A 12500-nucleotide genomic window follows, 5' to 3' on the forward strand; every position below is an offset into this window, starting at 1 on the left:
GCGATGGCCATGTTTGTTTTGAGGGTTGGTTCAGGTGTGGCATGCAATAACATCTTATTTAGCTGTTAAATTGTCTTTGGCAGCAAGAGAAAAAGGCGAGTCCAGCCCCTGTGGCGATTGGAAGAGATCCCAGTTCACATGTTTGTCAATTTTGGAGGATTTCCTCATCAGTGAGGCAAAAAGAAGGGCGAATTTCAGTCAAGTGGGGGCCGAGCGAATGTTTGAATGGCAAGCAGAAAGGATTTATGAGACAGGCAAAGCATGATATTTTACCGTCCAACTCGGGGCGTCTATTCATACGAGCCATTGAGCTTTGTGTAGTGCGTGAAATAAGGTTTGTTGGACAGGGGAGGAAAGGAATGAGTCTGTAAGTCTGCTGCTTAATCATAAGCTCACTTGAGATCTTTAGCAGCGAAAAGTACGATGAGCAAATCCGTCGAGTGCCGCAATAAACTTTCTGTACATTTCTTTTAAATAAGTGGGTACATAATTGCCATCCCCTCCAAAGTGAGTATTTATTAAACGCGGCTCTTGTCATCAGTAACTTTATATATAAATAATTTTTAGGTACGGTTTTTACCAGCTAACCATTTCTCATATTTTTTTAGTGTAAAAATTTACAAACGTTTGATGATAAGAGAAATACTGTCTGGGAGCAATATTAATCTCTTCTTAGAATTCACATTACTTTCTACATAAGTGAGGAATGGCCATTAGAATTCGGCCTTTTTTCAAAACTTGCACGCCTTATATTAATTGAATGAAGAATTAGGTTTCTTGTAATTAGTCCTACTTAAATAAATCAGAATATCGAGGTTGACCCGAATTCATATTCTTTCTAGTTGAAATGCAATACAGGAAAATACTCAATAAAACTAATACCCACTGAAACAATAGGGAAAAATGCAACATTTAAAAGGTCGGGAAAAGAAGACAGGGAGAGAGAAGGCCACTTGGAAATTCAAAATCCTTGCTAATCCTTCTTGAAATCCAAATGTAAGAGTAAATACGCCAAGTGTTGTTGACGGAGTGCTGGAATAAGAGCTGCTAAACGAGCGAGAATAAACGACAGCAAGTATGGTTTGGTTGGTCTGGAAAATTAAGCGTATATCATTGCAAAATTAAGGTGCGTGATTATGGAGCAATTGCAATATACCAAAAATTTTAAATCTCTTCTACTATGTATCCATGGTTCATTATTATCACAATCATTATTATTATTAACAGAGATATCGCCGGAGTTTGGTAGACAGAACAACAAGAAGAGACAACTTAGGTTTAATAATCGATATAGAGAAGAGGCAGAGAGTGGTCCCAGATTATTAATAGAGAAGATTAAGGGCATTTTATTTTAGAGAGGTAGAGAGTAGTCAGATTAATGATACATAGATAAGTAGAGATTTCCGGAGCAATCATAGAGAGTTTCAACTGGAAGGGACATTTGAAGAGTTAGATAAGACACGCAATAGGATGTCTAGTATAGTGTTCCAGAAGTCCATGAGTTAGCAGAAGTATCAATGTGTGTGAGTTTTAGATTAATGTTACGGCATTATTGTAAGTTAGTACGACAGTAAGATTGATATTAGTTAATAAGTAACAGAGATGATAGCTACAATTCGAAAGGGATAGTATCTGAAAGCTAGTAGTATGTAGAGATAAATGTTGAGCAATAGAGATAGGAATTGAAGATATATATATTGCAATAGTAGTATTTATAGAAGATGAAGTATTATCTTAGAGGAAAATCGAGCATAGAGAGAAGAGAGAGTAGGAAGAAGTAGATACTGTCCAAGAAGTTGAGCCCAAAGGAAGAGAGAGAGAAGGGAGTAGCAGTTTAGAAGAGAATAGAGATAGATTGAGAGAGAGAAACGGAGTAGTATATTAATTAATAGAGATATTATTAATGTCCTGAGCAATGTAGTATCAGCAGTAGAAGTTCAGCACGAGAGAGGTCTAAGCGGCGAAAATCAGCGCCATTATAGGAGTCCAAGTATTCCCCAACCTTCATCTCATTTGACCTAGCTTACACTTTTTATAATCATTCATATATGGGCTGTTTATTTCGCATTTCCCCGGCAAGATTTCCTACACACGATCTCCACTTCTACACCTTTCTCACATCGGCCATAAAAACGTACAGGATGAGTAGGATAGGGAAGATACGTGGTGATATTATTCTTTTAACACATATCACAAACGAAAGCCACCAATCACAGCAGTCAATCTCGGACACAGTAAGACAAAGAGAAAACACAAAGAGAACACAGGGACACTGTTTCTGTCCGGCTAGACCAAACCTGCTATACAAGAACAGTAGTAACGCATTAAAATTGCCTATTATGTATATATATATATATATATATATATATATATATATATATATATATATATATATATATAGATATATAGAGAGAGAGAGAGAGAGAGAGAGAGAGAGAGAGAGAGAGAGAGAGAGTTTTTTTTTTTTTTTTTATGACCCAAATCCCCTTCCAGTTCCATACCACCTCCAATCAATAAATCCCATCCCCCTTCCACTCAACCCCCTCCAACAGAACACCTCAACCCCTCCACCTTCCTTAACCCCTGCCCTCTCCTCCCTCGTTCCCCCACCTTCTAACCCCCTCCTTCCTTCCTCCTTCACCCCTTCTCATTCCTTCGAAGAGGAATTCCTGCCCGAAAGGGAAAGGGAGAAAGGGCTCTCACACCCCAAGCACCCATACGTCTTTCGCAGCGTTTACGAGCCTAGTGGCTTCCTCCCACCGCCGCCCTACCGCTTCGCTTTTCCCTTTTTCCTCTAAAACCCCTTCACATTTTACGTGCGATGCGTAGAAGCTGGAACTGATTTCATTACTTTACAGAAGTCCTCTTACTTTTCGATGCCGTTTCCGTACAATTATTCATGGATATCATGAATATAAAGGCAGTTGAGAAGTAATTCTATATAGTATTCTATGCGTGCGTGTGAATAAATGACACATAGACACACATGAATATGCACATGCATAAAAGCGCGCGCGCACTTACACACGCTCACATACATACGTAAACACACACACACTGCTTTTAATGAGACATGAAATGATATACAGGAAATCTGAAGAGTATTGTATGACTATATTCGTGGCTCACGCAGTCCATGGAAGAGCTGTTTAGAACCCTTGCCAAGAACTAATCAAAGTATATTACTATTCTAAATAAGGAACACATCTCATTGCTATTATCATAAGTAAAAAATTACAATAGATTGCATTTAGAGAGATCTTACAATAGAATTTTATATTAATTATATACAATTACTGCTGACATGGCGGATAACTCCGTCTCGGAAATGGGTAGATTTTTTTTCTTTTCTTTTTAGTATGAAGAGACGACAATTGCACACCTGAGATGTCATTTTTCGTTGATGTCACAATTGTTCTAGTTAACGTTGCTTATCAAGCCTACATGGTGCTCAGGCGACTGCCAACGTAAACAGCAATAGAAACCTTAGAAGCATCACTACTACACTCACTCCTTATCGTATAATCGCGACTCGGACGAATTTCAGCCTTGTTGCGCACATGCGATCCTATGCAACACTTAGTCCCGCTCGAGAATTTGCTAAAAAAAAAAAAAAAAAAAAAAAAAAAAAAAAAAAAAAAATACATATTCATAGGTTCATTATTTTCAGTTGAAGGAGTTGAAATTCGCGATATTCCCACTCTTAGATGTTCTTAATTAAAGATCAATGGACACAAATGCTCATACACACGCACACTCACTCACACAACCACACTCACGCAACACACTTCCTGCTAACACATGTACCTTTCCTATTGACACTAAACGGATGACGAACATTATCGTGCATAATATGCTTGATCAATGTGTTGAAAATCCAAACATTGTGTTCGTAACAACAACGACGGACACCCCCCCAACAGACTGGTCGCCACCAAAGAAACCAGGTATTTCAACAACTTTTGTAAAATTCTTCCAAAAGTGTACAGACCAGGGAACACAGACCTACAGTGGGCCTGTAAGGGTTGGCTTTTACACAGCCATCAAGCCGAGCAATTCTTAGTTTAGGTAGCGTGTAAGAATTGAATGAAATATTAAATTGGCAGAAAATTACACATTTATTAAGTTAAACACAATATAGAAACAATAACAACATAAAAAAAACGAGCATCAGAAATAAAAAAGAAACAACAAAAGGCAGGTACTTATGGTATGGTATGTGTGAACAGGTCACGAGCTCTCAGCCAACTGCCTGAGAAGCTCAGCAGTTGCTCTGACGTAAATTACTTAATGTTCTTTATGTTCAGTTTTGTCAGACTTAGTCATCATATTCTCGTTAAAAATAAAAATTGTAAGTTATTAATAAACAAATAAACAAGATATATTTAAGAAAATATATATATATGTAAATTAGCGCGGGAAGTTAGAAGTCCTGGCCGATGACCTGTCTTCCAAGACGAAGGGTTGTTTGCTGGTGGTTTGCAACTCCTTGAAGATGCGATGAAGGTTAAGGCGAAAATGGGGTTGAAAGTCCCGTGGAAGTATCCGTATTGCTGCCTCACTACATCCCTCCCGATCCCGGAAAAGGAGAGGGTGACTTGGGAACCCTCGACTGACTATCGGCTCAAGTCGAAAGCCGACACCCTTCCACCAAAATGAGGCTGGAATCTGGTGCGAAATCCTTTGGGCGTCACATTCAGCGGGTCATAGGGTTGCAGGTACTCAGGTTCCGAGGTCCACTATCAGCATGCGAGCTTGCATCTTGGCAATGTACAACAGAAAGCAGGAACAGATCAGGGCAGAGATAAGGCAGGATTCTAGGTCGTGGGACTCCACAAGGTGGTCGGATGCTGGAACAGGGCTGCAAGAAGTCATGACATTCAATCCACTAGGATGACAGCAGCAAATAGCATCAGATCCACTTGGTTTCATTGATCAGAACAACCCATCAGGACAGCGGCAGGAACAGACCATGCAGATAGCTGTTGGAGAGTTGGTATGAGCTTTCATGTGGAAAATGAAATAAAAGGGACCTGTTCTATGTAAGCACTGTAATGTTGATCTATTTTATTAGAGATGCTCTAACATTATACAAATGATATATCCAATCACCGAAAGAATACTTATTACAATGTAACATTAAACTTCAAAGACAAATTACTCTGTGAATCTTCTCACAAAGGATAACATCATGACACTTAACGGATCATCAGGAGTGTGTTCTGCAAGAACACCATCTGGACTCACTATCTCCAGTTCATCTTGTGCCTCGTAGGGCAGCATATCATTACGATGAAGTCGATAAACACTATTCTTTACCAGGTCTTTCACCAGATAAGTCACAGGTCCAGTGCGCTTTGTGATCCTTAAGGGACCTGTCCAGCGTGCCGTCAGACCAGTGGCTTTCTGAGGAGGACTTTTTCGTAAAATTAGACTACCAACATCCAAATCAGTAGCAGGTATAGACTTCCTTGCAACGTAATCTTTGTTATATTCTCTACATTGTTTACTTGCAAGTACAGCTGCATCACGTGCCTGAATTAACTTTGCAAATCTTTCATTAGCAGGTTTATTTACAGTTAATTTGTTTGTTAATCCAACTGGATAATGTATAGATTGTCCAAGCATCAAATATAAGGGTTGGTTATTTACCGACCTGTTGACTGAAGAGTTGATAGCAAACCTAACATGAGGTATCATCGTGTCCCACCGTCGAGGATTCTTCTCGGTCAGTGCATATAAGGTATCTTTAACTACTCTGTTAGTCCTCTCACATAACCCATTACTCTCAGGATAATAAGGGGAGCGTAAAGTTTATCTTTGTTTCCAGCAACTTACAAACAGCTCTGAAAAGAGAATTAGAAAAATCAGTGCTAGTATCACACATGAAAGCTTGTAGTGGACCAAAGATTGTGATGAAATCATTAATCAAAGCATTTGTGACAGTTACGGCTTGTTTATCTTTGAGAGGTACAAGCTGAGTAAAACGTGATAACTGATCTACAATCACTAAGACATACTTGAAATCATTATCCGACTTTGGTAATTTAACGAGATCCATGCTGACTCGCTCGAGGATGCTTAATGCGAATGGAGCATCTGCTAATGGTGCTCGATGCCTTTGTTGAGCTTTACGCTTTTTACAGGTCAGACACTTACTTACATAATTCCTAGTATAACTAAGTGCACAAGGAAAATAATACAATTCCTGGAGTTTCCTATATGTACGATAGGTCCCAGGATGACCAGCAATCTTACTATTATGAGCAATGTCCAGGGCATGTAATCTGCATTTCAAAGGAATACATAACTGACTTACCAAACCAGAAGCCTTATCTTTGATGTGATAAAGAACTCCATCTATCAAGTCAAACTCGTCCAATCTTGCAGGTAATTTGCGCTTAGGGAATGATCGACCTTCAAGAAAATCTATGATTTCTTTGTAAAGAGAGTCTTCAACCTGCAATGCACGAAATGCTTTAGGATCTAAGGTGGTCAAATCTACAGATGTTATTGGATTAATCTGCCTTGATAAGAGATCTGGTACATGATTACTTGCTCCTTCTTTATAGAAGACTTTACAATCATAACTCATTATTTCATGACTCCAGCGGGTCATTCTAGCAGATTTAGTTGGACGTTTAAAAATATAGACTAATGGCTTATGATCCGTATAGACATGAAATTTACGGCCATATACATATGGATGAAATGCTTTAATAGCTTCAACAACAGCTAAAGCCTCCAACTCGGTCGCTGAATACCGAATCTCTGCACCTCTAAGTTTGCGACTGTAATAAGAAACTGGGTGAGGTTGTCCATCATGCTTTTGGATTAAACAAGCACCAATGGCTCGCTGACTTGCATCTGTATGGATTTCGAACATCAAGTTAAAATTAGGACGCTTCAGGAGAGGAGCAGTAACTAAAGCTTCCTTTAAACTAACTAAAGCCCTTTCATGTTCTGGCTTCCATACAAACTTGGCATTCTTCTTAGTTAAATCAGAAAGTGGAGCAGTTATTTTAGAGTGATCTTTGATATGTCTGCGAAAATATCCAGCAGCACCCATAATCCTTCTCACCTGCTGTGAGTTGGTGGGTGTAGGAAGGTCACATATGGCCTTCACTTTACCAGGGTCAGGTTGTACACCTGCAGCAGAAATGAGGAATCCCAAGAATTTAAGTTCCGGGCAAGCAATTTCACATTTTGCCATGTTTAATCTAAAACCTGCACGAGACAAAAGAGTAAGGGTTTCATCCAGATGATCAAGATGTTCCGAAAAGTTTTTACTATAGATAATGATATCATCTAGATAACAAAGTGTAAGACGTCCTAAAACTGGACTCAAGACCAGGTTAGCTAGCCTTTGATAAGTGCTTGGAGCGGACTTTAAACCAAATGGCATTCTAATCCATTGAAACACGTTCTGTCCATCCGAAAATGCCGTTTTAGGGCGATCTGCCTCATTAACCTCGATAGTCCAGTATGCTGCTCTAGAGTCTAGAGTAGAAAAGAAATGTGCTTCGCCGAGACTGTCAATAGTTTCTTCTATCCTGGGAAGTGGATATGTATCTCCTATGGTAACATTATTCAACTGTCTGTAGTCAACACAGAAACGATGAGACCCATCCTTTTTTACTACTAGAACCACATTGCTAAGCCATGGACTCATTGATGGTTCAATTACTCCTGCTTTAAGCATTGACTGACACTCAGACTTAATAAAGTCTTTGGCCGACTGTGGAAGACGCCACTGTTTAGAACAAATAGGCGCTGCATCACCTGTAGGTATGCAATGCACAATACCCTTGGCTTTACCAATAGTCATTTTATCACCATCAAATAAGCCCTTGTGCTTCTGTAGAATAGGCAAGACATTACTCCTTTGCTCCTTTGTTAAATGTTCTAAATCAGGAAGATTTGCTTGGGTTACTACCTCAGAATTACATGAAGAGGCACTACCTATCATTGCTATTTTACTTGGGTCAGAGTTAGAAACTTCTTCCACTTTTGCTAGTAGCTTACCATTTTTAAGCTTAATTCTGCGAGGTAAAGTATTAACTGTCCATATGTAAACTTTCCTATTCTGTACACTCGCAACTGAATGAGGAATCAATAGATTATGTAAGTGACCCTCTATGTATACATCCCCATCAGGAATACCACGATTTACTGAACATGAAATAAACTTAGCACTCATTGGAGGAATACTAGTACTTCTGAGAACTCTAGCACACATAACTGGTTGTTGAAAAAGAGGTGCTATATCAAGATCACTATCCTTTTTTGTTGCCTTGCAAAAGGACACTTTAGAAATTCCTGGATGATCTGTATAGATTACAGGTACTCTAACTGAATCAAGAGAAAGATAAGTCTGTCCTGGCTGATGTGAATGAACCAAACTGAATTCAAATCTACGCAGTACATCTATGCCAATTAATAAGGAACCCGGAAAATCACAACTTTCATCAACTACGACTAATCTGTGCGTCAGGCTAAGTCCTGGGGCAAAAGAAATCTCAAAATCCCTTTCTTCCAAAACATCGAGAAAGTCACCAGAAGCACTAATAAGTAACCTGGCTCCTTTGGAACATGAAATAACGCTTAGAGACTTCAATGCCGAGACCTTCAACAAGGATGCAGAAGATCCAGTGTCGATGAATGCAGGCAATTCCTGACCATTAATACAAACTTTTATCAAAGGTCAACCCACTAAATTCTTATCAGACACTAAGCATAAATCCATCTCCCTTTTGCATTTAGCCAACAGATGACAGGGAGTTTTAACACTGCTGGCCTTTCTGAAAGGGCACAGCATTCTGAACATACGTATATTGTTCCTTTTTATGCGGCTGCTGTACTCCAGGACATCGAGATCTTAGATGACCTGGCTGTAGACATCGCCAACAAACATTAGACAGAGGCTTACCTCTGCAATCTTTTGTGAAGTGTCCTTTGGAGCGGTGAAAAGCGCAGTACGCCTCATTGTTAGCAGTTACTGGACTCGAATTGACAGACGACACACCCGAGAATAGTCTCCTTTCCCTCAAATAAAATGCATTATTCTGACAGTGCCAGATACGTTCTGTATTCGTGACGAGTTGTGTCAAAGGACCATCTTCACCTGAAACAACCAAGGCTCGTAATCGTTCTGGTAAACCTTGAAGAAAAAGTCTTTTCACAGTTAGTGTTACATCCCCAATTTCATTAGGAAAATCCCTTGCACCCGAAAGAACTGCTGCTTCAAGTTCAATATGAAAATCTTTAGGCGACTGTCCCTGTTTAAGTCTAATAGCTTCTATCCTTCTAAAGAAATCCCCTGAACTTCTTACACTACCAAATTTGTCCCTTAAAGCCCTTCTAAATTCATTCCAAGTAGTAAATTGTGCAAACTGACCACTATTAACAATAGTTTCTGCATGACCTTGACAATGTATTTTAGCAACTTTAATCCTGGTTTCATCATGTCCTTCTGGAATGACAATTTCAATCTTACGAATCCATTGTTCAAATTCATTCTGTCGTTTCATAGGATCATTGAGTGAACATTTTGCTTCAAATATTGGTATTTGTTGCTTGGCAATTTTAAAACTTACTGGCATCCCGTTACTATCAGTATTATACTCACTAATACCGGAAGTTAGACTAGATCTTGGTGCTCCAAGAGGGGTTGGTTTCACAGAGGGAGGATTGGGACACGAGGATTGAGGAAATTGGGTACGAGGTGTTGGTATAGGTTTATGGTTAACTGGGGTTTCTGGTTCGAAGACGGGTTTAGATAATGGTGTAAGTATAGGTCTATCGTCATAGACCTTAGCATTTGCACGTGCTGCACTATCATTGCAAGAAACTGGCACGGACAATTGTTCATTACTAGAGGTCTGAACATTCATACCCTGTAGCAAAACCACTAGTTGGCTACTAAGTGTTGCATACATGCTTTCAATCTTATCTAGTTTAGATGAGAGAACAAGATTATCCTTGATAATTTTATTTTGTTGACTTAGTACACTCGCGAGTACTGTAGAAGGAATATTTCCTTGAGGCTGATTTACATTTCCTTCGTTATCATCGGGAGGAGTTAATGGACCAACAGCATGAGCTGGTGCTTTAGATTTTGGTCTAACTGAAGGATCTCTTAATCCACGAGGAAGAGCATAAGCTTGCTCATGGTCTGCTATTAAATTTGGACTTGGGGAAGTCAGATCAGAAAAATTACGTTCATTTGACATTTTGAGTTAGACAATTCTAAGGAGTCTTCAATAATGAACAAAATACCTAATACTTTGCCTAACACGTCTGTGCTTTTCTAAAAAGAAAATCAATCCAAAAGTGAATACTGGTAATCAGTGGTAATTAATCGAGATTAATATAAATGTTACAGAAAATAAATCTTTACTCACCAGTGTTCAGTGTTGGTATGGTTTATCTTACTCAGAGCGACAAATTGTTACAATCTTCGCTGTATATCACGAGCACAAAGAACAGGCAAAAACTGCAAGCATCAGCATCAACAAAAATAGGACAGGCTGAAAAGCGATCGGTCATTAGAAAAGATGAAATGTATAAACTCGTGAGGACAGCGGTTTAGCGTACACTGACAATTTGAAAGGAAAATCAGTCCTATGTACATTTACCGGGCTGAGTAAAGCTCACTTCCTGGCCAGACATCCATTCCAAAATATAATCACGTATACAATCAATTATTCCCTGGGCTTAAACGCCGATACAACTATGGACGTCTGTTGCGACTGATGAATATGAATACAATTAAATTACCCACAATGTGATGTACAAAAGAGCGAAAATCAAGAAATCAAGTTCACGTACTTATAATACACAAAAAAGGTTTATGCACTTTATATGACGTTACTAACATACTTATGTTAAAAAAAAAAAAAAAAATTAATCATCAGCGGACTAAGATAATAGTAAGCAAATCTTAATTTCTTAAAATTCGTTTCCTAACATGTGAAAAGCACAGAAAAAAAATATCTACGATAAATATTAATAAACGCTAAGGCTGGTTTCGGTTATACACAATATTTGCAAAATAAAATTGTACATAAATATCCCACCGCTGCCACCAAATGTAAGGGTTGGCTTTTACACAGCCATCAAGCCGAGCAATTCTTAGTTTAGGTAGCGTGTAAGAATTGAATGAAATATTAAATTGACAGAAAATTACACATTTATTAAGTTAAACACAATATAGAAACAATAACAACATAAAAAAAACGAGCATCAGAAATAAAAAAGAAACAACAAAAGGCAGGTACTTATGGTATGGTATGTGTGAACAGGTCACGAGCTCTCAGCCAACTGCCTGAGAAGCTCAGCAGTTGCTCTGATGTAAATTACTTAATGTTCTTTATGTTCAGTTTTGTCAGACTTAGTCATCATATTCTCGTTAAAAATAAAAATTGTAAGTTATTAATAAACAAATAAACAAGATATATTTAAGAAAATATATAAATATGTAAATTAGCGCGGGAAGTTAGAAGTCCTGGCCGATGACCTGTCTTCCAAGACGAAGGGTTGTTTGCTGGTGGTTTGCAACTCCTTGAAGATGCGATGAAGGTTAAGGCGAAAATGGGGTTGAAAGTCCCGTGGAAGTATCCGTATTGCTGCCTCACTACAGGCCCTCTTACACAGACCAAAATCTGATGGAAAACAAGATCGACCTGCTGATCGGAATGTTTTCTGAACAGCAGGCATCTTTAAATAGAATCATAGGGCAAGGTGCAATATGTCCCTCCCCCAACCTCCCATCTCCCACCCATGGGCAGAATGCATACGAAACATTTCCGTTTGCATCTCCTCCCCCTACCTCCACCCCGATACCCACGACCAGCAATCCTTCCCACCCGATACCCTCCTCTCTCTCCCTGCCTAGACCTCCCCACCCGTTATCCTCCCTCCCCCTGCCTACGGTCAGCCAGCCGCCTCGTGCCCTTGCTGACTCGCCGGTCCCCAACTCTGCTGAGCCATCTACGCGCCCCACCATCGACGCTCCCAGCCAGCAGACCCCCGCCCCCACAAGAGATAATCCGCCTCCCCGAAGCATGATTCAACCACGAACTCTCTCTCCGTCAGACCGAAAACAGGTATGCAGAATAAGACCACTTTATAATTTATAACGTAACGTTATATTTCCTAGACCAGGGGGAGAGAAAGAAGCTTGTGTGCCTGCATGTGTGGATGTCTGTATGTATACATGTACGTGCATGTATCACCTGCGATAGACAACCCGACATGGAGGAAATAAGGTAAGGTTGTGCAGGGTCATCCCGCGCTCCCGAAAGCGGTGCACAGGTAACCCGATCTCCTCCTTGTCCCGATGAGCCAAGAGGGATTCCAGTTAGTCTGCCATGGGAGTGGAACAAGAAGAAAACAAACAAAAAGAAAAGAGAAGAAACGAAGAACAATGAAGATGGCGATTGGTTTCCCTGTCAAGATTATAGATTGCAAGTGAGAGCTTTGATATTCGACACGTTTAG

The sequence above is a fragment of the Penaeus japonicus genome, unplaced genomic scaffold (genome assembly GCF_977035675.1).
Source record: "Penaeus japonicus unplaced genomic scaffold, GWHDUDI00000001_assembly GWHDUDI00000007, whole genome shotgun sequence".
Classification (NCBI taxonomy): Eukaryota; Metazoa; Arthropoda; class Malacostraca; order Decapoda; family Penaeidae; genus Penaeus; species Penaeus japonicus.